The following is a 26,077-nucleotide window of genomic DNA, read 5'->3' on the forward strand; positions in this document are numbered from 1 at the left end:
TCTACAACCCTCTCAGAAGGCCACCAGAGAAGAAGAATTAGTACGTTGGATGCTAAAATAGTTGACTACAAACCTACTCGATCAAACGCTCCGCAATCGCATGCAACTCGTGGACCAGGCAGCAGAAAAAGTCGTTTATTCCGTTAATGGATTTCCTTGTTACATACATTAATTATATGGCATACTTGCATAGGATACAAGGATAACAACGATCCATACATAGGATATTCCTAGAGGCAAAAGATGCGTCCTACCAAATCCCAAACAACGGACAATCCTACTTCCTTCCAGCATGATTCCAACCAGCCCCCGGCAATCACTTCCTTCCAAAAACCTGCCTACCATCCTTACTTGCTACCTTCCTTCCTGCCTTCCTTCCTTTCTTCCTTCCTTACTACGAGAAAGCCTTCCTTCCTTCCTTGTGACCTTCCATCCTTCCTTCCTTCCTTCCTTCCTTCCTTCCTTCCTTCCTTCCTTCCTTCCTTCCTTCCTTCGTCCCTTCCTTCCTCCCTTCCTGTGTCCCTTCCTTCCTTCCTTCCTTCCTTCCTTCCTTCCTTCCTTCCTTCCTTCCTTCCTTCCTTCCTTCCTTCCTTTGTCCCTTCCTTCCTTCCTTCCTTTGTCCCTTCCTTCCTTCCTTCCTTCCTTCCTTCCTTCTTTCCTTCCTTTCATCTTTCTTTTTTTTGGAAGCGTTTGAAGAGGATTGGTGTTCATTCTTTAGATGGCAGACTCACACACACAGGAAATGAAAAACAAATGGACTTATAGCTCTGACCGGTTTGGTTCAGTGGATAGAGCGTTGGCCTGTGGACTGAAGGGTCCCAGGTTCGATTCCAGTCAAGGGCATGTACCTTGGTTGCGGGCACATCGCCAGTGGGGGGTGTGCAGGAGGCAGCTGATCGATGTTTCTCTCTCATCGATGTTTCTAACTATCCCTCTCCCTCTCTGTAAAAAATCAATAAAATATATTTTTTAAAATAAAAGAAATCTCTCTTTAAAAAAACACACAAAAAAACAAAAACAATAAAACAAATGGACTTATGAAACATGCAACAACAACATCATTTAAATTCAACCATATCAATTATCGCACAAAATGCAAGTACTCTAGATGTACCAGTTAAAAGGAAGAGATTGGAAATAAAAATAATACCCAATTCTATACTGTCTAATCAGAAACTCACTTCAAGACTTCTAAGTAAAATGGTGGAAAAAGATACAATCCTAACACTAACTAAAAGAAAACTGGAGCTGCTATATTAAACAAGACAAGGTGAATTTAAGAGCAAGGGATATTACAAGGATAAAGAGGACCATTTCGTAATGATTAAAGGGATGATTCATCAAGAAGACCTAATCATCTTAAATATTTATGCACCAAGTAATAGAACTTCAAAATACATGAAGCAAAAACTGACAGATTTCAAAGGAGGAATAGACAAATCCAGAATTAATTGCAGTTTTTGACACCCTTCTCTTAATAGTTGATAAAACAGGCAGACAGGAAGTCAGTAAAGATACAGAAGACATGAACAACACTGTCAATGGTAGTAGAATACATATTCATCTCAGGGGAAGATGAAACATTTATCAAGATAGATTATATTGTGGGCCCTATAACAATTCTTAATAAATTTTAAAACACTGAAATTACACAAGTAATGTTCTCTGAACACAACAGAATTACATTAGAAATTAGCATCAAAATATCTAGAAAATCACAAATATTTGAAACTAAAAAAGATACTTTTAGGTGTTTTTTTTAATGGAATAAAAAATATTTATCAAATATAACAAAAGACAATAAAAGAGGCACAAAAGCATGTGGCATATAGAGAACAGAGCAAAATGGCAGGCATGGGTTATATTAAGTCCGCATGAGGTGTTTCTTCATTCTATTAATGTGGTATATTGCATTTATTGAATTTTGTATGTTGACTCACCCTTACATTCCAGAAATAAATCCCAATTGGTTATTGTGCATCATTCTTTTCATATTCTGTTGAATTCTGTTTGCAGGTATTTTGTAGAAGATTTTTATAGCTATGTTCATAAGGGATATTGGTCCGTGGTTTTCTCTTTTTTTCTTTTTTTTTACTTTATAATTCCTTATTGTTGAAAGTATTATATATGTCCCCTTCTTCCCCCATTGGCCTCTTCCAGCCCGCCCCCGCCCCCGCCCCAGACCCTCATCCCCCATTGTCTGTGTCCATAGGCCATATATATGCAAACAAGATCCTTGATTGATTGCCTCCCACCTACTCACCCTCTCTGGCCTTCCCTTTGAGAGTCAGCACTCTGTTCCATACTTCCATGTCTCTGGATCCACTCCGTTCATCAGTTTATTTTGTTCATTAGATTCCACATGAGTGAGATCATGTGATACTTGTCTTTCTCTGACTGACTTATTTCACTCAGCATGATACTCTCCAGGTCCCTCCATGCTGTCTCAAAGGGTAAGAGATCCTTCTTTTTTACTGCTGCATAGTATTCCATGGTGTAAATATCCCACAGCTTTTTTACCCACTCATCTACTGATGGGCACTTGGGCTGTTTCCAGATCTTAGCTATTGTAAATTGTGCTGCTATGAACTAGGGGTGCATACATTCTTTCTGATTGGTGTTTCGGGTTTCGTAGGATATATTCCTAGAAGTGGGATCACTGGGTCAAATGGCAGATCCATATTTAATCATTTGAGGGAACTCCATACTGTTTTCCATAATGGCTGCACCAGTCTGCATTCCCACCAGCAGTGTACTAGGGTTCCCTTTTCTCCACATCCTTGCCAGCACTTGTCATTTGTTGATTTGTTGATGGTAGCCATTCTGACAGGTGTGAGATGGTATCTCATTGTTGTTTTGATTTGCATCTCTCAGATGAATAGTGACTTTGAGCATGTTTTCATATGTCTCTTGTCCATCCCTATGTCCTCCTTGGAGAAGTGTCTATTTAGATCCTTTGCCCATTTTTCAATTGGCTTCTTTGCCTTCCTTTTGTTAAATTGTATGAGTTCCTTATATGTTTTGGATATTAACCCTTTATCAGATGTATTATTGTCAAATATGTTCTCCCATACAGTGGGCTCCCTTTTCGTCTTGTTGATGGTTTCTTTTGCTGTGCAGAAGCTTTTTATTTTGACGTAGTCACATTTTTTTATTTTCTCCTTTGCTTCTTTTGCCCTAGGAGATTTATCCGTAAACATGTTGCTACGATAGAGTCTGAGATTTTGCAATGGTTTCTTCTAGGACTTTTAAGGTTAACTGACTTACATTTAAGTGTTTTGTTCATTTTGTGTTTATTCTTGTGTAGGGTATACGTTGGCGGTTAGTTTCTTTCTTTCTTCTTTTTTTTTTTTTTTTTGCATGTATGTGTCCAATTTTCCCAACAACATTTATTGAAGAGACTATCTTGACTTTATTGTATGGTCTTGTTTCTTTGTCAAATATTAATTGAGCGTAATGGCTTGGGTTGATTTCTGGGGTCTCTGTTCTGTTCCATTGATCTATATGCCTGTTCATGTGCCAGTACCAGGCTGTTTTGATTATGGTGGCTTTGTAGGATAACTTGAAATCTGGTATTATGATTCCTCCCACTTTGTTCTTCTTTCTCAAGATTGTTGCAGATATTTGGGGTCTTTTTTGGTTCCATATAAATTTTTGGAGTATTTGTTCTAGATATGTGAAATATGCGGTTGGTATTTTAATAGGGATTGCATTGAAGCTGTAGATTGCCTTGGGTAGTATGGACATTTTAATGATGTTGATTCTACCAACCCATGAACACGGTATATTCTTCCATTAGTTTATGTCTTCTTCTATCACTTTTTTCAGCATCCTGTAGTTTTCCGAAAACAGGTCTTTTGCCTCCTTGGTTAAATTTATTCCTAAGTATCTTAATTTGTTTGTTGTTGTTGTTGCAATGGTAAATGGGACTGCTTGTTTAGTTTCTCTATCTGAGAATTCATTATTGGTATATAAAGCCACTGTTTTTTGAGTGTTGATTTTATATCCTGCTCCATTGCCACATTCATGGATTAAATCCAGTAGTTTTTGATGGAGTCTTCAGGGTTAACTATGCACAATATCATGTCTGTGGGAGTAATGAGAGTTTAGCTTCCTCCTTTTCAATTTGGATGCCTTTTTTTTCTTCTTCTTGTCTGATTTCTGTGGCTTGGACTTCCAGCACTATGTTGAATAAGAGTGGTGAAAGGGGACATCCCTGTCTTGTTCCTGTTTAGGGGAAATGGTTTTAGTTTTTGGCCATTGAGTTTGATGTTCACTGTAGATTTGTCATATATGGTCTTCATCAGGTTGAGATATGCTCCCTCTATTCCCACTTTGCTGGGAGTTTTTTTAAAAATGGGTGTTGGGCCCTAGTCGGTTTGGCTCAGTGAGTAGAGCATCGGACTGTGGACTGAAGGGTCCCGGGTTCGATTCCAGCCAAGGGCACATGCCTGGGTTGCGGACTCGATCCCCAGTGTGGGGCGTGCAGGAGTCAGCCAATCAATGTTTCTCTCTCATCATTGATGTTTATATCTATTTGTCCCTCTCACTTCCTCTCTGAAATGAATAAAAATATTTTTTAAAAAATGGGTGTTGGATTTTGTCGAATGCTTTTTCTGCATCTATTGATATTACCATGTGATTTTTGTCTTTCAGTTTGTTTATATGATGTATCACGTTTATTGATTTGTTAGTATTGTACCAGCCTTGCATCCCCGGAATAAATCCCACTTGGTCATGGTGTATGATTTTTTAATATGTTGCTGGATGCAATTTGTTACTATTTTGTTGAGGATTTTAACAACTATGTTCATCAGGGATATTGGCCTGTAATTCTCTTTCTTTGTAGTGTCTTTATCTGGTTTTGGAATTAGGGTAATGCTGGCCTCATAAAAGAGCTTGGAGGAGTTCCTTCCTCTTGGATGTTGTAAGATAGTGTGAGGAGTAGAGGTGTTAGTTCTTTGAAAGTTTGGTAAAACTCCCCTGTGAGTCCATCCAGACCAGGCTTTTGTTTGCTGGGAGTGTTTTGATTACTGCTTCTATTTCATCAGTTGTTATTGGCCTATTCAGTTTTCCTGATTCTTCCTGATGCAGTTTGGGGAGATTATATTTTTCTAGGAATTTGTCCATTTCATCCACATTGTCCAGCTTGTTGGCATATAGTTGTTCATAGTATTTTCATACAATGCTTTGTATTTCTGTGGTGTCAGTGGTTAGTTCTCTGCTTTGATTTCTGATTTTATTTCTTTGGGTCCTTTCTCTCTGTTTCTTGATGTGTCTGGCTAATGGTTCATCAATTTTGTTTATCCTTTCAAAGGAGCAGCTCTTGGTGTCATTTATTTTTTTTCTTTATTGATTAAGATATTACATATGTGTCCTTATCCTCCCATTGCGCCCCCCCCCCCACTCATGCCCTCACCCCCCTGGTGTCTGTGTCCATTGGTTAGGCTTATATGCATGCATACAAGTCCTTTGGTTGATCTCTCCCCCTTACCCTCACCCTCCTCTACCTTCCCTCTGAGGTTTCACTGTCTGATCGATGCTTCTCTGTCTCTGGATCTGTTTTTGTTCATCAGTTTATGTTGTCCATTATATTCTAATGAGTGAGATCATGGGATATTTATCCTTCTCTGACTGGCTTATTTCACTTAGCATAATGCTCTCCAGTTCCACCCATGCTGTTGCAAATAGCAAGAATTCCTTCTTTTTTACAGCAGCACAGTTTTCCATTGTATAGATGTACCACAGTTTTTTAATCCACTCATCAGCTAATGGGCCCTTAGGCTGTTTCCAAATCTTAGCTATTGTAAATTTTGCTGATGTGAGCATAGGGGTGTATATATCCTTTCTCATTGGTGTTTCTAGTTTCTTGGGATATATTCCTAGAAGTAGAATCACTGGGTCAAATGGGAGTTCCATTTTTAATTTTTTGAGGAAACTCCATACTGTCCTCCACAGTGGCTGCACCAGTCTGTGTTTCCACCAGCAGTGCAGGAGGGTTCCTTTTTCTCCGCATCCTCGCCAGCACTTGTCGTTTGTTGATTTGTTGATGATAGCCATTCTGACAGGTGTGAGATGGTACCTCATTGTTGTTTTGATTTGCATCTCTCGGATGATTAGTGACTTTGAGCATGTTTTCATATATCTCTTGGCCTTCTTTATGTCCTCTTTTGAAAAGTGTCTATTTAGGTCCTTTGCCCATTTTTTGATTGCATTGTTTATCTTCCTTTTGTTAAGTTGTATGAGTTCCCTATAAATGTTGGAGATTAGGCCCTTTTCAGATATGACATTGGCAAATATGTTCTCCCATGCAGTGGGCTTTCTTGTTGTTTTGTTGATGGTTTCTTTGCTGTGCAGAAGCTTTTATTTTGATGTAGTCCCATTTGTTTATTTTCTCTTTAGTTTCCATTGCCCTAGGACCTGTATCGGTAAAGATGTAGCTACGACATATGTCTGAGATTTTGCTGCCTGTGGATTCCTCTAATATTTTTATGGTTTTCCTGTCTTATGTTTAAGTCCTTTATCCATTTTGAGTTTATTTTTGTGTATGGTGTAAGTTGGTGGTCTAGTTTCATTTTTTTGCATGTATCTGTCCAATTTTCCCAACAGCATTTATTGAAGAGACTGTCTTGACTCCATTGTATGTTCTTGCCTCCTTTGTCAAATATTAATTGAGCATAGTGATTTGGGTCGATTTCTGGGTTCTCTATTCTATTCCATTGATCTATATGTCTGTTCTTGTGCCAGTACCAGGCAGTTTTGAGAACAGTGGCTTTATAATACAGCTTGATATCTGGTGTTGAGATCCCTCCTACTTTGTTCTTCTTTCTCAGGATCGCTGCAACTATTCAGGGTCTTCTTTTATTCCAGGTGAATTTTTGGAGAGTTTGTTCTAGATCTGTGAAATATGCCATTGGTATTTTAATGGGGAGTGCATTAAATCTAGATTGCTTTGGGTAGTATGGACATTTTAATGATATTGATTCTACCAATCCATGAACATGGTATGTTCTTCCATCTGTTTGTCTTCTTCTTTTTTCAATGTCCTGTAGTTTTCCGGGTACAGTTCTTTTACCTCTTAGTTAAGTTTATTTCTAGGTATCTTAATTTTTTTGTTGTGATGGTAAATGGGATTGTTTTTTTAGTCTCTCTTTCTGTAAGTTCACTGTTGGTGTATAGAAATGCCATAGATTTCTTGGCATTAATATTGTATACTGCTACATTGCCGAATTTATTTATTAAGTCTCCTATTTTTTTGAGGGAGTCTTTAGGGTATTCTATGTACAGTATCATGTCATCTGCGAATAATGACAATTTTACCTCTTTTTTTCCAATTTGGATACCTTTTATTTCTTCTTCTTGTCTAATTGCTACGGCTAGCACTTCCAGAACTATGTCCAACAGGAGTGGTGAAAGTGGGCATCCCTGTCTCATTCCTGTTTTTAGGTGAAATGTTTTTAGTTTTTGCCCATTGAGTATGATGTTGGCTGTAGGTTTGTCATATAGGGCTTTTATTATGTTGAGATATGATCCCTCTATTCCCATTTTGCTGAGGGTTTTTATCAAGAAAGGGTGTTGGATTTTGTCAAATGCTTTTTCTGCTTCGATTGATATGACTTTGTGATTTTTATCTCTCAATTTGTTTATGTGATGTATCACGTTTATTGATTTGCAAAGATTGTACCAGCCTTGCATCCCCAGAATAAATCCCACTTGGTCATGGTGTATGATTTTTTAATATATTGCTGGATGCAATTTGCTGTTATTTTGTTGAGGATTTCAGCATCTATGTTCATCAGGGATATTGGCCTGTAATTCTTTTTCTTTGTAGTGTCTTTATGTGGTTTTGGAATTAGGGTAATGCTGGCCTCATAAAAAGAGCTTGGAGGAGTTTCTTCCTTTTGGATGTTTTGGAATAGTGTGAGGAGTAGAGGTGTTAGTTCTTCTTTGAAAGTTTGGTAAAACTCCCCTGTGAGTCCATCCAGACCAGGCTTTTGTTTGCTGGGAGTGTTTTGATTACCTCTTCTATTTCATCAGTTGTTATTGGCCTATTCAGTTTTCCTGATTCTTCCTGATGCAGTTTGGGGAGATTATATTTTTCTAGGAATTTGTCCATTTCATCCACATTGTCCAGCTTGTTGGCATATAGTTGTTCATAGTATTTTCATACAATCCTTTATATTTCTCTGGTTAGTTCGCTTTGATTTCTGATTTTATTTCTTTGGGTCCTTTCTGTTTCTTGATGTGTCTGGCTAATGGTTCATCAATTTTGTTTATCCTTTCAAAGGACCAGCTCTTGGTGTCATTTACTTTTTTATTTTTTTTAATATTTATGTTATTTATTTTTGCTCTGATCTTCATTATTTCCTTCCTTCTACTTACTCTGGGCTTTTCTTGTTGTTCTCTTTCTAGTTCTTTAAGGTTTAGTGTAAAATAGTTTATTGTTCATTTTTCTTGTTTTTTTGAGGTATGCCTGTAGTGCTACTAACTTCCCTCTCAGGACTGCATTTGCTGTGACCCAGAGTTTTGGGGTTGTTATTGTGTGTTCATTTTCATTTGTTTCCAGGAAGTTTTTTTATTTCTTTCTTGATCTTGTTGGTAAACCATTCATTGTTTAATAACATGCTATTTAGTCTCCATGTGTTTGGGTGTTTTTACTATAGTTGATTTCTAATTTCATTCCACTGTGATCTGAGAAGATGCTTCATGTGATTTCTGTCTTCTTGAACTTGTGGAGACTTGTTTTGTTTCCTAACATGTGGTCTATCTTTGTGAATAATCCACGTGCACTTGAGAAGAATATATATCCTACAGCTTTGGGGTGAAATGTTCTATAAATGTCAGTTAAATCCACCTGATCCAGTGTGTCCTTTAGAGTCACTGTTTCCTTGCTAAGTTTTTGTCTGGAAGATCTGTCCAGTGAAGTCAGTGGGGTGTTCAAGTCCCCTACTATGTATGTATTATTGTGGATCTCTCTGTTAAAGTCCTCCGGAAGATTTTTTTTTCTCTCTAATCTTTTTTGTAGTCTTTAATTTGCTATATTTTTCCCATGAAAAATTTTAATTTCATTTACTTTAAAATTGGATAATCTTGATTTTATTCTATATTAAACTGTAAAATTTGTATCACATTATTGAAGTAATACTTTGATTCACAATAATATTATATATATTGAAATTAAACTCAATTACAAAATAAATTGTTTACTTAAGCAATATAATTCTCCTCTAATAAAAGTAGCTTTATATATAAAGTTTGACTTTATTTATTTTATTGTATTTTTTTAATTGCTTAAAGTATTACAAAGAGTATTACATATGTTTCCTTTCCCTCCCCCTTGACATTCCCCCGGTCTCCCCTACCCCCCAGTGTCTTGTGTCCATTGGTTATGCTTATATGCATGTATACAAGTCCTTTGGTTGATCTCTTACTCCTCTTACCCCCACCCCCAACCCTCCCCGGCCTTCCCGCTATAGTTTGACAGTCTGTTTGATGTTGCTCTGCCTCTGTATCTATTTTTGTTCATCAGTTTATAATGGTCTTTTTTTTTTATTGTTTTATTGCTTAGAGTATTACAAAGAGTATTACATATGTCTCCTTTTTTTCCCCCGCCCTTGACAATCCCTTGGCCTCCCCTACCCCCCAGTGTCTTATGTCCATTGGTTATGCTTATATGCATGCATACAAGTCCTTCGGTTGATCTCTTACCCCGCCCCCTCCTGCCTCCCAACCCTCCCTGGCCTTCCCGCTGTAGTTTGACAGTTTGTTCAAGGCAGCTCTGCCTCTGTATCTATTTTTGTTCATAAGTTTATAATGGTCTTTATTATCCATAAATAAGTGAGATCATGTGGTATTTTTCCTTCATTGACTGGCTTATTTCACTTAGCATAATGCTCTCCAGTTCCATCTATGCTGTTGCAAATGGTAAGAGTTCCTTCTTTTTTACAGCAGCATAGTATTCCATCGTGTAGATGTACCACAGTTTTCTAATCCATTCATCTGCTGATGGGCACTTAGGCTGTTTCCAGATCTTTGCTATGGTGAATTGTGCTGCTATGAACATATGGGTGCATATATCCTTTCTGATTGGTGTTTCTGGTTTCTTGGGATATATTCCTAGAAGTGGGGTCACTGGGTCAAATGGGAATTGCATTTTTAACTTTTTGAGGAAACTCCATACTGTCTTCCACAGTGGCTGCACCAGTCTGCATTCCCACCAGCAGTGCACGAGTGTTCCCTTTTCTCCACATCCTCTCCAGCACTTGTCGTTTGTGGATTTGTTGATGATAGCCAGTCTGACAGGTGTGAGATGGTACCTCATTGTTGTTTTGATTTGCATCTCTCTGATGATCAGTGATTTTGAGCATGGTTTCATATGTCTCTTGGCTTTCTGAATGTCCTCTTTTGAAAAGTGTCTATTTAGGTCCTTTGCCCATTTTTAAAAAATATATATTTTATTGATTTTTTACAGAGAGGAAGGGAGAGGGATAGAGAGTTAGAAACATCGATGAGAGAGAAACATCCATCAGCTGCCTCCTGCACACCCCCTACTGGGGATGTGCCCACAACCAAGGTACATGCCCTTGACCGGAATCGAACCTGGAACCCTTCAGTCCGCAGGCCGACGCTCTATCCACTGAGCCAAACCGGTTAGGGCCCTTTGCCCATTTTTTGATTGGATTGTTTATCTTCCTTTTGTTAAGTTGTATGAGTTCCCTATAAATGTTGGAGATTAAACCCTTATCAGTGATAACATTGGCAAATATGTTCTCCCATGCAGTGGACTTTCTTGTTGTTTTGTTGATGGTTTCTTTGCTGTGCAGAAGCTTTTTATTTTGATGTAGTCCCATTTGTTTATTTTCTCTTTAGTTTCCAATGCCCTAAGAGCTGTATGGGTGAAGAAATTGCTTCGGCATATGTCTGAGATTTTGTTGCCTGTGGATTCCTCTAGTATTTTTATGGTTTCCCGTCTTACATTTAAGTCCTTTATCCATTTTGAGTTTATTTTTGTGTATGGTGTAAGTTGGTGGTCTAGTTTCATTTTTTTTGCATGTATCTGTCCAATTTTCCTAACACCATTTATTGAAGAGACTGTCTTGACTCCATTGTATGTTCTTGCCTCCTTTGTCAAATATTAGTTGAGCATATTGGTTCGGGTCAATTTCTGGGTTCTCTGTTCTGTTCCATTGATCTATATGTCTGTTCTTGTGCCAGTACCAGGCAGTTTTGAGAACAGTGGCTTTGTAATACAGCTTGATATCAGGTATTGAGATCCCACCTACTTTGTTCTTCTCGGAAGATTTTTTATATATTTAGGTGCTCTTATAATTGGTGCATATATGTTTACCAGGTTTATATCCTCTAGTTGGATAGGTTTTCTTTTCTTGTAGTGTCTTTGTCTAACTTTATGGTATCAGGGTAATGCTAGGTTGTTGATTTTTTTAAAAATATATTTTATTGATTTTTTACAGAGAAGAAGGGAGAGGGATAGAGAGTTTGAAACATCAATGAGAGAGAAACATCAATCATCTGCCTCCTGCACACCTCCCACTGGGGATGTGCCTGCAACCAAGGTACATGCCCTTGACCGGAATCGAACCCGGGACCCCTCAGTCCGCAGGCCAACGTTCTATCCACTGAGCCAAACCGGTCAGGGCTAGGTTGTTGATTTATTTGAGTTTGGAAAAGTGCCTCTTTTTTTTTTTTGAAACGTTTGAAGAGGATTTGTGTTCACTCTTTAATGTTGGTAGAATCACCAGTGACCCTCATCTGATCCTAGGCTTTTCTGTGTTGGGACATTTAGTATTTTTGTTTGGTTAATTTTAAAATTGATTTTAGAGAAAGAGGAAGGAAGAGGATGAGAGAGATAGAAACATTGATGGGGTGGGTGTGGGTCGGGGAGAGAAAAATAATGAAATATCAATAGGAGAGAAACTGGGTGCTTCCTGCATGCCCTATACTGGGGAATGAGCTGTCAGCCTGGGCTGTGCCCCGACTGGAATAGAATGGGCGACCTCAGTGCATGTCTCACGCTGAACCATTGAGCACAGCGGCCAGGCTCGTTGGGACGGTTTGATTTCTGATCCAATCTTCTTACTAATTATGGGTCTGTTCAGATTTTCTGTTTCTTTGTGATTCAGTCTTGGTAGGTTTTGTGTTAGTAGGGGTTTGTCTGTTTTGTCTGGGTTTTCCATTTTGTTGGTGTACAGTTGTTCTTAGTATACTCTTATAATCCTGTTTTCTGCAGCATCAGTTGTAATGTCCCCTTGCAAATTTCTAATTTTAGTTTTTGGGGTCTTCTCCCCCCCCCCTTTTTTTTTAGTCAATATAGTTTGACAATTTTGTTGATTTTTTTGTTGTTTTTTGGTCTCATTGACTTCTGTATTGTTTTTCTATTGTCCATTGTATTTATCTCTACACAAATCTTTATTATTTCCTTTCTCTTGTTAGTTTTGGGTTTAGTTTTATCTTCTTTATCTAGCCCCTTAATATGTACAATTAGGTTATTAATCTGAAATGCTTTTTCTTTTTTAAAAATATGGTTTTATTGATTTTTTATTTTATTTGTTTTTTAAATAATTTTTTATTGTTGAAAGTATTACATATGTCCCCTTTTTCCCTGCATTAATCCCCTCCAGCCTGCCCCCATCCCTGCTCCAGGCCCTCACCACCCCATTGTCTACGTCCATGGGTTATCCATATGTGCATATAAGGTCCTTGGTTGATTAGTTCCCATCCCCCAACTCTCACCTCCGCCTTCCCTCTGAGATTCCAAACTCTGTTCCATGTTTTCATGTCTCTGGATCCACTCAGCTCATCAGTTTATTTTGTTACTTAGATTCCACATATGAGTGAGATCATGTGATACTTGTCTTTCTCTGACTGACTTATTTCACTCAGCATGATACTCTCCAGGTCCCTCCATGTGTCTCAAAGGGTAAGAGATCCTTCTTTTTTACTGCTGCCTCGTATTCCGTGGTGTAAATGTACCACAGCTTTTTATCCACTCATCTACTGATGGGCACTTGGGCTGTTTCCAGATCTCAGCTATTATAAATTGTGCTGCTATAAACATAGGGGTGCATATATTCTTTCTGATTAGTGTTTTGGGTTTCTTAGGATATATTCCTAGAAGTGGGATGACTGGGTCAAATGGAAGATCCATATTTAATTTTTTGAGGAAACTCCATGCTCTTTTCCACAGTGGCTGCACCAGTCTGCATTCCCACCAGCATATGTACTAGGGTAGGGTTCCCTTTTCTCCACATCCTCACCAGCACTTGTCATTTGTTGATTTGTTGATGGTAGCCATTCTGACAGGTGTGAGGTGATGCCTCATTGTCGTTTTAATTTGCATCTCTCTGATGATCAGTGACATAGAGCATTTTTTTCATATGTCTCTTGGCCATCTGAGTGTCCACTTTGGAGAAGTGTCTATGTAGGTGCTTTGTCCATTTTTTAATTGGCTGCTTTGTCTTCCTTTTGTTAAGTTGTATAAATTCAAAAGATAATTTTATTTATATAATTTTTCCCCATCCTCAATGGAGGATATTTTTTCTCCATTGACTTTTTTAGAGAGCATGGAGGGGGGGAAAGAGGGAGAAAAGAGAGAAAGAAAGAGAGAGAGAAACATTGATGTGAGAGAGACTCCTTGATTGGTTGTCTCCCATTTGCACTCCAACCGGGGTCAGGGATCGAGCTTGCAACCGAGGTATGTGCCCTTAACCGGGAATGGAATTGTGACACTTCAGTCTGGGGGCTGATGCTCTCACCACTGAGAAAACCAGCCACGGCTAAAAAACATACTTATATTTAATTTATGAGTTAAAGAGGAAATCACAATAAAAATGATAACATATTTGAATTGAATAAAAATGAAAACATACTTAAAATTTGTGACATGCAGCTAATGCTTAGAGGGAATTTTTAAGCATAAAGTGCTTATATTAGAAAAGTAGGAAAAAACTTGAATGACCTAAACTTCCACTGGAAAAAAAAAAGGTAAGTTAAACCCAAAGTACAAGAGAAAACTGAAAAACAATAGAGGAAACAATAAAAGCAAAAGCTCATTTCAAAAGAATATCAATATAATTTATAAACGTATGGTAAGATTGATCAGGAGAAAAGGAAGGAGACATAAATTATTAATATCGAACTAGATGTAATCATTAAAGATCCTATAGATATTAAGTGAGTATTATGAACAATGTTTTTTCAATAAGTTCAGTAACTAAGATAAAAAGGACAGATTGCTTAAAAGACACAGTCTACAAGAACTTACCCATGGTGAAATATAAAGCCTGAATAGCCATGTAACTATTAAATAAATTGAATTTGAACTTTAAAAACTTCTCACAAAGACAACACCAGGCCCAAATAGCTTTGTTGCTAACATTTAAGAACCAGATAATATCAATTCCATGCAAACTCTTCCAGAAAATAGGAGAGTGTACTTCCAAACTTACTTTATGAAGCCAGCATTGCTGAAACCAAAACCACACACATGCATTACAAGAATAAAGCAACAGAACAATAACCCACATAAGCATAGATGCAAAATTCCTCAACAAGGTTCTCTCAGATTTATGTAATAATATATATATGTAATGCCTCATGATGAAGTAGGGTTTATCCTGGGAACTCAGGCTATTTTAATGTTAGAAAATGAATGAATGTAATTAATATCTACAGACCATACAAGAAAAGTATATGACCATCTCAACAGGTACAGGAAAGGCCTTTGACAAAATTGAATATCTATTCACAGTAAAGGCCTCATCAACTCTTAAAACTGTCAGAAAACAAATGACCCGATTTGTTTAGGTCCTAGGTCCTAAGACCTAAACAGACACCTCACCAAAGATACACAGACGGCAACTAAGCATATGAAAAGACGCTCCACATCATGTCATCAGGGAAATGTAAATTAAAACAAAGAGATACCACTGCATACCTGTCAGAATGGCCAAAATTCAGAACATTATTAATGGCAATTGCTGGGAAGGTGGAGCAACAGGAACACTCATTCGCTGCTGGTGAGAATGCCGAATGGTACAGCCACTTTGGAAGATAGTTTGGCAGTTTCTTACAAAACTAGAGAGACTCTTACCATGCAATCCAATTAGATCACTCATACATTGATAGGAAGAAACAGCCAACCTGGGAAACAGTTTGGCAGCTTTTTAGGAAACTAAGCATGCAACATGACCCAGCAATTGCACTCTTGGGCATTCACTCAGAGAAATGGAAACATATTTCACAAAAACCTATACACAAATGTTCATAGCAGCTTCAGTTGTAATATACAAAAAAAAAAAAAAGACAACCCAGATGAACTTCACTGGGTGAACAGTTAAATAACTGGTACATCTGTACCATGAAATACTACTCAGTGGTCCTAAGAAGGAACAGCTATTGACATACTCGACAACTTGGATGTGCTCAAGAGAATCATGCCGAATGGACTTCATCACAATTAAAAAGCTTTGTTTGCCAAAAGACACTGTTAAGAAAAGACAAAGGCAAGCCACAGCCTGGGAGAAAATATTTTCAAAACACATAATTGACAAAAGACTTTTATCCAAAATATATAAAGACCTCTTATAACTCTTTAACAAGAAGACAAACAACCAACTTTAAAATGGCCTAAAGATTTGAACAGACACTTCACTGAAGAAGATATATAGATGGCAAATAAACACATGAAAGGATGTTGAACATCATTTTTCAGTAACTGCAAATTAAAACAATATGATAAAATTAAAACTATAATTTAAAAACGATCCTATTAAAGGTTGTTTTAGCCATTAGAATGTCTGAAATGTTTAAACTGACCACAGAATGTTGGAGAGGGCACAGAACAACTGGAATTCTCAGACAGTGCTGGTGAGAATTTAAAATCGCACAATTCCTTTGGAAAATATTTTGATAATTTCTTAAAAGTTAAAGAAAACCTACCACACAATCCAATCATTCTACTTCAAGGTAGAGAAATGAAGGCATACAGAGGCTTACACGTGAATGTTCATATTTGTTTTATTGATTAAAACTGGCAACAACTCAAATGTCCAGGTGAACAAAGAAATGAATGTTGGTATTTCTTTATAATATAATACTATACATCCATAAAAAAGAACAGGCTTGTGACCCATGCACTAGTATGGATGAATGAATCTCAAAATCATGATGCTGAATGAAAGAAGCCAGCTCCAATAGTACCATATATACCAGCCGTGGGCAAACTACGGCCCGCGGGCCGGATCCGGCCCGTTTGAAATGAATAAAACTAAAAAAACAAAAAAGACCGTACCCTTTTATGTAATGATGTTTACTTTGAATTTATATTAGTTCACACAAACACTCCATCCATGCTTTTGTTCCGGCCCTCCGGTCCAGTTTAAGAACCCATTGTGGCCCTCGAGTCAAAAAGTTTGCCCACCCCTGATATATACTATATATTTATCTATATAAACTTCTAGAAAATATAAACTGATCTTTAGTTACAGAAAGCATGGAGGTGGAGGTGGAGGTGAAGGGAGAGGAATCACAGTGAGGCCTGAGTAAACTTTTAGGTGATGGAAATATTTATTATCTTGATTATGGTGATGGTTTCATGGATGTATATGTATGTCAGTATTCATCAGATTGTGCAGTTTATACATAAGGTATGTCAGTTATACCTAATAAAGCTCTTCTAAAATCCCTAGAAGAACTGATCAAGATAAAAGGGGGTGGGGACTAACCAATTACCAGTATCAGAAATTAAAGAGAGAATATCATTATAGATTCAACAGACATAAAATAATTATTTTGGGAGGCTCTATGCCAGTGAGTTTGAAACTTATATGAGGTGGACCAATTCCTTGAAAAACACCAGTTACCAAAACTGATACAACTTGAAGTAGATACTTTGAATGGCCCAATATCTATGAATGAAATTGAATTGTTATTGGATTCTTCCCACAAGGAAATCCAGGTCCAGAGTGCCTTACTAGTGATCACTACCAAACACACAGGGGAGAAATAATACTACTCTGACACAAACTCTTTCATTCAGGAAGCCAGCCTAATCCTGATACCATAACCTGACAGAGACATTATAAAAAAACTACAGACCAAAATTCCTCATGAAACAGATGCAAAGAATCCCTAACATAATATTAGAAAATTAAACCCAGTGATACATATAATGGTAATACATCATAATTAAGTAGTTTGTCCAAGGAAGAAATGCAAAGATATGACATTTAAAAACCAACTGATATAATTCATCACATTAACAAAACAAATGAGTAAAACCATATGATCATTTTAAAAGATACAGAAAAGGTACCTGACAGAATTTAGTGCCTATTCATGACCAAAACTGTCAGCAAACTAGGACAAGAAGAGAACTTTTCCTTGATAAGGGACATATGAAAATTCTAGTTAACATCATATTTATTGCTGAAATATTACAAGCTTTTCTCCTAAGATTGGAAACAAGGCAAGAATGTCTATTCTCATCATTCTCATTCCACACTGTACTGAAATGCCTAGCTAGTGTCATAGGCAAGAAAAATAAAAGTTGTAGAGACTGGAAAGAAACAACAAGCCTCCCTATACTTATAGATGTCATAATTATTTATGTGAAAAAATTTAAAGAATATATAAAAATATTACTAGGAGTGATAAATACCTTTAATAAGGTCATAGGATACAAACTCAATATGTAAACTCAATCAATTTTTTCCAGCAGCAAATAATTGGAAATGAAAATTTAAAACAATTCCATTGATAATAACATAAAATACTTAATTATAACTTTAACTAAAGGTATGTAAGACCTATATATTAAAAAGTAGAAAACAATGCTAAGAGAAGTTAAAGATCTAAATGGATAGATAAACCATGTTCATGACTTTGAGACTCAATATTGTTGAAACTTCTCTCCAAATTGGATTATGGTTGTTTATAGTTCCAACACAATTCCAATCCAAATATCAACAAGGTTTTTTGTACAATTGACAAGTTGTTTCTAAAATTTCAATGCAAATACAAAGGACCTAGAATAGCCAAAACAATCTTGAAAATTAAACAACCAAATAGGACAGTGATGGCGAACCTATGACACACATGTCAGAGGTGACACGTGAACTCATTTTTTTGGTTGATTTTTCTTTGTTAAATGGCATTTAAATATATAAAATAAATATCAAAAATATGTCTTTGTTTTACTATGGTTGCAAATATCAAAAAATTTCTATATGTGACACGGCACCAGAGTTAAGTTAGGGTTTTCCAAAATGCTGACACGCCGAGCTCAAAAGGTTCGCCATCACTGAAATAGAACTCCTGACTTTAAAATGTATCAATAGCGACAGTAATCAAAATGGTGTGGTATTGAAATCATAGAGAAATGGACCAATGGATTATAATAAAGAACCCAGAGATAGATTTACAATCAACTGATTTTTTTTTTACAAAGGCAATGGCACCTTCAATGAGAAAGAAATAATTTTTAGCAGATATTTCCTAGAGGATTAGGAAAATGTGTTCAAAAAATAAGTCTTGCCCTGGCCGGTGGCTCAGTGGTTAGAGCATTGGCCCATGGACCAAAAGGGTCCCGGGTTTGATTTCCCAGTCAAGGGCTTATACCTCAGTTGCAAGCTCAATCCCTGGCCCTGGTTGCATGCCTGCGGGAGGCAACCAATCTATGTGTGTGTCTCATGTCTATGTCTCTCTCTCTCTCTCCCTCTCTCTCTCTCTCTCTCTCTCTCTCTCTCTCTCTCTCTCTTCCTCTCTCCTCCCTCCCTCCCTCCACTCACTCTAGAAATCAATAGAAAAAATATCCTCGAGTGAGGATTTTAAAAAGTATACTTCACAACACACATAAAAATTAGACCTAGATCATAGACCTAAACATAAAAGCTAAAAGTATAAAGATTCCAGCAGAGTACATACAAGAATATCTTCATGAACTTGAGGTAGGCAAAAATTTCTTAAAGAGGACACAAAAAGTACTAACCACAAAAAGAAATATTAACAAATTAGACTGCAAGATTAAAAACCTCTGCTCATCAAAATTCAACATTGAGAATATGAAAAGGCATGTCACAGATTAGGAGAATATATTTTTAATGCATAGATCTGACAGAGGATTTACATCAGAATATTTAAAGAATTCTTACAATTCAATAACAGAAAAACACACAACAGAACATGACTTAAAAAGGCACTTCACAAAAGAAGATACACAAATGGACAATAAGCATATGTAAAGTGGATATTATCAGTCATCAGGGAAACACAGTTTTAAAAAGCACAATGAGATACCACTCACATCCATCAGAACGGTCACGACTCAGAGGATTGCTAATATCGGCTGTTGGCGAGGATGTGGAGGAAGTAGAACTCCCATGCGTTGCTGCTGGGAGTGCCAGATGATGTACCTACTTTGGAAACGGTTTCTAAGTTTCTTAGAAAGTTAAACATACAACTACCCCATCAGGAAACAATTCCAATACTAGGTGTTTGCTCAAGAAAAAGGAGAACATGTATCCATAAACATGGGCACAACACAAGTGTCTATGAATAGGTGAGTGACTAAATTGTATATATTTATACAATGAGATGCTACTTGGTCAAAGAAAAGAACAGCCAGCCAATACCTGCAGTAATATAGATGAATCTGAAAAGCAGTGTGTTGTACAAATGAGTACATATTCTGTGATTACATGTATATGTAGGTCATGAACAGGGAAGATTGATTTACAATAATTGATAAGAACAGTGGTTGTAGTCAGTATGAGCTAGAAGGAAACTTTCTGGAACAATAGAAATAGCTGTCTTGATTGGAGTGGTTGTTACAGGGGTATTTACATTACTCAAAACTCATCAAATTGTGAGTTTACTGTATATAAATTTAGCCTCAATAAAAATGTTATTACGAATACATATTGTTCGACCTTCAGCTGGCATACTTATGCTTTCATATACCCCATTTAATGTTCCAAAGTTGTTCCTCAGAAAATCTATAGCATTACACAAATAGACCATAAAGTAAAAAGATAATAATTAAAAGAGCACACATTAGTCTATTAACATAATGTCAAAATAATTTTGGGACAAGTAACATAGTTTGTCCCTCAGCAAGTCTACTTTTGAAACATGTTCTTTCTAATCCTATTAAAACTAAAACAAATGGTATTTGATTTATTCTGGTATTGTGTCTCACAAAATAAAACAAATCACAGTGACTGATTTTAAAAACAAATAAATTAAATAGAATAAAACCTAATCTGTGTTGTTAGAAGTCCAGGTGGTGGCTTCCCTTGGGAGCAGGGTGGAGCTGAGGGGATGTGAGGTGCTCTGAAGGGGACAGGAAGTTCTGTTTCTTGATCTGGGTGCTGGTTACACATGTTTTCTGCTTGTGAAAAGTTACCAACTTTGCACTTATTTTACTTATACATATATATATATACATACGTGCAGACTTTCCTCAATGTCTCTCAATTATACTTTTATAAAATTAAAAAAACAAGAGTAAATTAATCCTAAAATGTTAATCATAATGAAAGACTGGCAACAATGGATAAACTCAAAATAGAAATTGTTTTTTGAAAGAGAGAAGAGAACAGAAGACAGCAAGGAGGAAAGGGAAGGAAGGAAAGAAGGACAGACATCCGGACACAGTTCCCGATCCCTCCGTGGTCCTCTTTTAAGGTCAGTCGTTATGATCATTTTTGAAATGTGGCTCAGAGCTTCCTAATGTTTATCGGTGAGATCCACGAACAGCAGGGGGTTCAGACAGCGCTGTGGATTGGATGATGCCAGGTTTCTTCTGGATGGTACAGATGGAGGTGGTGATGGAGATGGAGATGGTGATGTAGATGCAGGTGGTGATGGAGACAAATGGTGATGGAGATGCAGGTGGCGTTGGCTAGTTCCCTGACCATAGCTGCTCGGTTGGCGGGATTGATGCCCCATAGCAGACTGGCGTGTCTTTGGCTCTTGGTGAGAATGAGGTCCTGGGGTTTGTAGTTTGCTAGGAACTGCATGCAGGCTGCGGAGCAACGTGAGGAAAAGGGGACCTGCTTCTGGACAGGGCGCCGTCGCTCATCGTCATTGGGGTTCGTCTTCATGCTCTTGTTGCATTGATTTCGCCTCCCTTTCCTGTGCCAGGTCCGTCCCGCTTTAACAATTGCCGTGTTACACAGTCTTGCCGTCTGGTAGGAATCGGGAAGGAACACACAGTGGGAACTGGATGCCGGGTGGTTTCTTTGAGCTTGAGAGGCAGTGGGGTTGCTGGGTCAGCCGGTCATGGTCTGTGTCTGAAGAGGACCAGGTTCTGCTGCTGGGAGCTCATGGGAAATTGGGGTCCGAGAGAAAGGAGGACAGTGGGGTGCTGCCGACGGAGGCAGAGGGGCACAGAATCGCGCCCTGTGCTCAAGGGGCTCCATTCTCTCTGGGTGACGCACAGCTGGGGTGAGCAGAGGTGCTCAGGGACGCTCAGAGGCCAGACCTGGAGAAGAGGCGGCAGGTGTGGGAGATGGGAAGGGTATGTCGGGAGAAGGACAGCAAGAACAAAGGGCAGTGGCAGGTCTGAGCTCTGAATCCACACGCAGCACCACAGCTTGGGGAGCAGGTGCCGGCAAGCCCCTCCCGAAGCATCACCCCCTTCCTCCTGCACTGCAAACCCCTCGTGAGCACTGATGCGATCGACAGACACGGGCACAGCTGGCTGGCCAGTCACCCACCGTCTTCGGCAGGGACGTGAAAACCAGGGAGCCACACGAGGAAAACCACAGCGAGGTGACGATGCCCCCAACTCCGTGTTTCAAGCTTCGGTGTCTGCCCCCAACGTGGAGCGGAGAGGAGAAGGCGTTCGTGAGAGACGAGTGTGAGCCAAGTGAAGAGAGGAGAGAGTCCGGAGAACATGTAAACAGCCAGCGGGGCCCTCCTGGAGGGGCCCTGCCGCTCCTGGCGAGTCCCAGCCAGATGTGTATGAAGTTGGTTGTCTCCTCACCTGTTGAACAAGATGAGGTTGATGAAGTTGAAGGTTTTGGTCAGAAAATTGCCAGGGATCCAATTTGGGGAGCCGCACTTGACCTCATAGGCACACAGGCCGAAACAGGTGCGTTTTACCAGGCCCAGGCCTGAGCCACAGAACTGAGATGAAACCTGCAGATGCCCGAGATGCTGGTGAACCGGCCATGGCTGGCGTGCACCTCCCACCGAGGAGGAGGGGCCTCCGGGCAGCCGCTGGGACCCTCAGGACCCACACAGCTCCCTGGGTTCATCAAAGCCAAGAGGAGAACTGGGGTTATTCTTTCAAGAATTGTTGTTATTTGGGGAGAAAGGAAGAAAAAATAAAACTACCTTTCACCAAATGATTTGATTTGCAGGTGACCCCTGGGGACACCTGGACTCCCTTTGGTTTCCTGTAAAAGGCGAGTTTTTATTTTCCCCTCATCTGTTCTTGACAAAGAAGCCACAGCCACAGCTGCAGGTGCTGAAATCTCGCCCCTCTAGGCTGCCTGCTGCCTGGCTGCTGATTTATTATTAAGATAATCCTTAAATCTTCTTCATTGGGCCAACCAATCTGCCTCGTCAGAGGGGCCTTGGGAAGCTCTTGACATTCCTCTTGGCAGAACGGGGAGAAATGAGCCCCCAGAAAGCTTGCAGCAAATATCTCTGCCCAGAGAGAAATTTGGTGTGAGACCCCGGGGTGCACCCATAGTGGTGGTGGTGGTGGTGGTGGGGGTTATGTCTCCAAATCTGGGCTTAGAGCCCCAGGCCTGGGGGCAGTAGGTTGATGCCACCTTGTGTGCCCGCCATTCTCAGCGGGTCTGGGCACCGCCTTGTCCCTTCCCTGGCAGGCCCGGTGTTTGCCTTTTTTGTAGGGAGGGGAGAGTGCGGCTGGGCTGAGCTAGAGTGGTCCCTGGGGGAGTCTCGCTGGAGGAAGTTGATGAGGCCGATAAATATTCCTCAAGCTGATAGACAAGCTCAGCCCAGATGCATCAGCTGTCGAGCCTCCCACCTCTCACTCCTTTGGAATTGCAGATGCTTCCCTGGCAGGTGGGTCTTTCTTTAATTTTTTTATTTATTTTGGGGACAAAGAGAAAGGAGGCCAGATAAGGCAGCAAAGGTCCCTCAGTGATGCCTGCCCGGCGAGATGAAAGCACGCTTCCCGATTGCGGTTTCCGCAGGTGGAGGGCCCGGTCCGCTGTCCGTGCGCCAAACAGCATGAGCACCATTGCCAGGAGCGCTTCGGGCACCTCGTCCTCTGAGAGCGACTTGGCGGGACCAGCGGCTGAGTGTTTCTACTGCGGCCAGAGAGCGGCGTCGGAAGAGGGCCAGGCCTGAGCAGACACTGATGCTCAGGGAGACATCCCCCTCTTTAGCCTGGATTTCAGAGGCCCCTCCACCCCCAAACCTGAGCTTGGCACTAGCCTCTAATTCCTGCTGGCCTCATTCTGCTCACCCCCTACACAGGGGTTCCTTCTCCACTGCCCTCAGGAAATGGGGGGGCCCATTGCTCCTCTTTCTCTCTTGTTCTCCTTTGACTTGGCCCTCAAGGCCTTGGTCTACTGTCTCCTGACTCCAGAAAACTCTCCTGGCCTCCCCTCCCCTGGCCCCAGCAGAGTGGCCATCCCCTGCACAGCCCGGACCTGACTGGCTGCATGGCCCTGGGACCCTGGACATCCTCTGGCTCAGGTGTGGTTTGCGGTTCCCAGATGGAGAGATGTATGTCCCACTTCCTCCACTGAATGCGCAGCCCCTGGGTGGCTGGGGCTGCCTTGAGCACTTCTGTGAGACCAGGACACAGGCGGACGTTTACCCGAGGTCCCAAGCTGGTGGGGACTTTGCTCCCACTGTCTGCACACAGGCCTGACTGAGAGTCCTGAGGGGCAGTCTGGTCTCTCCCTCTAGCCCCTTCTGGTTGGCAAACGTCCCAGTTCTTGGGTTGATGGTGCAGGCCTTGGTGAATTCTCAAGGGAGGCCAGGAGCCCTGGGCAAGGAGGAGGTGGCAGCACAGGGCCCCGAGTGAAGCCCACACAGCCAGCTCAGTGAGGGGCCTGTACCTCGCGCTGCAGCCCAGCCCCATCTGTATCTGGCTTTCACCTTAATTAGTAGGAGCTTTTCAGAGAAGCAATAAAACAACGACATAGCAACTTGGACAGGGCATGGAAGGCAAGAGCCATTTCAGTAATGGAGTCAGTGGAATTGCTATTCTAAGAAGAGAGGGAGAGGGAGACCACTCTTTGCTATTAAGAGCCGAGGGCAAAGCTGTCCTGTCGTCTGCCTGGTTATTAAGGATAACTGATGCCCCCCCCCCACCTCCAACAACACAGGGAAATTGCAGCTCCATGAACCCAGAGTTCTGGACAGTGGTTCCCAGAAAGCCTAAGTGCTGAGCGCGGCGGTCCGAGAGAGGTGCGTGGGCCCGGGCTCGCTGGCTCACCCCAGCGGCCCAGGCCCAGAGAGGATGATGCGAGTCCAGCCCTCCACCGGGAAGGGAGAACAAACATGTCATGCGCTGGGCTGGCCTGGGGCTGGGTGAGGTTGTAGAAGAGCTGGCGGTGGGGTGGTGGATCCTGTAGGGGAGAGGGTGATGTTGATGGCCACCCTCCTGGTGGAAGCACACCTCAGCACCAGCTAGAAGGTTCTGGGAGCTCCCTGGTTTGACACATGGGGCAACTGAGGACTAAACACGAGTTCATTTTCCCAAAACCTGTATTTGCAAGAAGCACAGAAGGAAGCTGTTCTGGTGTTTGAGTAGATGCCATGCCTCTTTCTCTCAACACCTTCATGTCCACCTCGGGGAGGGCTGGCTGCCCGTGGTTGGACCCTGTAACTCTAACCCAGTCAGAGGCTCTCGAGGGTCTCACCCAGAGGCCACTCAGATGCAGAATGAAGACTCTGAGTGGTAGGATGGCGCCAGGTTCGGGTCCTCACTGTTCGTCACGAAGCAAGTTCCCTGTTTCCAAGCTCCAGGTTCCTCACCTGCCCACTGAGGAGGATGCGCCTGGGCCTGGCGATGGGCCGTGGTGAGGGTGCAGTGCTGGGTAGATGGGAAGCAGCATCGGGAATGGGAAAGTGATATACAGAGAGCCCTACAGATGAGCAAGGGTATGGGGGCGGGGCGGGGGGGAGAAGGATACATGGTAGGTAGGATGACAGTCAGTGGATGGGTGGATGGGTAGGTGGGATGGTCAGCAGAGGCTCTCGTAGTCTCCTAAAAATGTTGATCCGGGCGCCACTCCAAAACCAAACAGGTGACTCTGGGCCCCAGGAGGGTCTCTGGGATGGGAACGGGCATGAGGTACCAGAGTCACCCTCCGCTGTTCATCTCCACACTGTCCACCGTCCTGGGACCTGATGTCAGGGTGCCTCAGCCTAAGAGTGGGGTTTCGTTGTGTGTTCCCTACACCTAGAATGGTGACTGCACAGAGGAGCAAGCCAGGGGTGCCCAGGGGTGCCTGGGAGAGAGCCAGCTGGAAGGAGGGTGCACCAGCATTGTGAACAGCGGGTGGACAGTTCTGACCTCTGAGTCCTGTCTAGGTCACTTCCCCACCATCCAGCCTTCCGTGGGAAAGAAGCAGAAGGAGAGACAAGGATCTGGCAGGAGATGGAGAGGGGGTTTCCTGGAAGGGACAGCAAAGGTGTTGGGAAGAGGCTCTGAGGTGTGCGACACGGTGGGGAGGAGCGAGGGGCCCTGAGGTCATCAGGGGGAGGTCGGGACCAAGGGGGAGGGCTTGCTGCGCAGGCAGGCCCCACCCAGGCGAGTGCAAGGACGCACTCAGGGGCCAACCTGTGCGAGACCTGCGTCGGAGTGAGCTGCTTAGGAATTCAGCTGCTGCGCACACCCTGTGGGAGTTTCCCCGGGGACGGGAAAGTGTCCAACCCAGTGATTTAAAACTTCACTAAATAGAAAATACATTCAGAGAGCAGACGCGGTGGAGGCTGCAGCAGATTTCAGCAGTGTCGTGGTCAGCCTCTGCCGTGTGATGTCCCAGGAGGACACGGTCCAGCAGCATGGAGTCTCAGGCTCCTCATCTGGATTTTTGGGATGGTGACTCTGTCCGTGGCCAAC

The 26,077-nt window shown here is 41.2% G+C and overlaps 1 protein-coding gene across 1 annotated transcript in view; it reads left to right on the forward strand.

The window, feature by feature from the left end:
• Positions 1-21,562, forward strand: part of NPEPL1 (aminopeptidase like 1) — a 63,633-nt gene extending 42,071 nt beyond the window's left edge. The window contains exons 14-15 of the mRNA XM_023759423.1: positions 20,605-20,703; positions 21,163-21,562. The gene's annotated coding sequence lies outside the window, so the exon portion shown is untranslated. The remainder of the gene's footprint in view (positions 1-20,604; positions 20,704-21,162) is intronic.
• Positions 21,563-26,077: the final 4,515 nt, after the last annotated feature.

This window comes from Myotis lucifugus, unplaced genomic scaffold (assembly GCF_000147115.1).
Source record: "Myotis lucifugus unplaced genomic scaffold, Myoluc2.0 scaffold_155, whole genome shotgun sequence".
NCBI classification, from domain to species: domain Eukaryota; kingdom Metazoa; phylum Chordata; class Mammalia; order Chiroptera; family Vespertilionidae; genus Myotis; species Myotis lucifugus.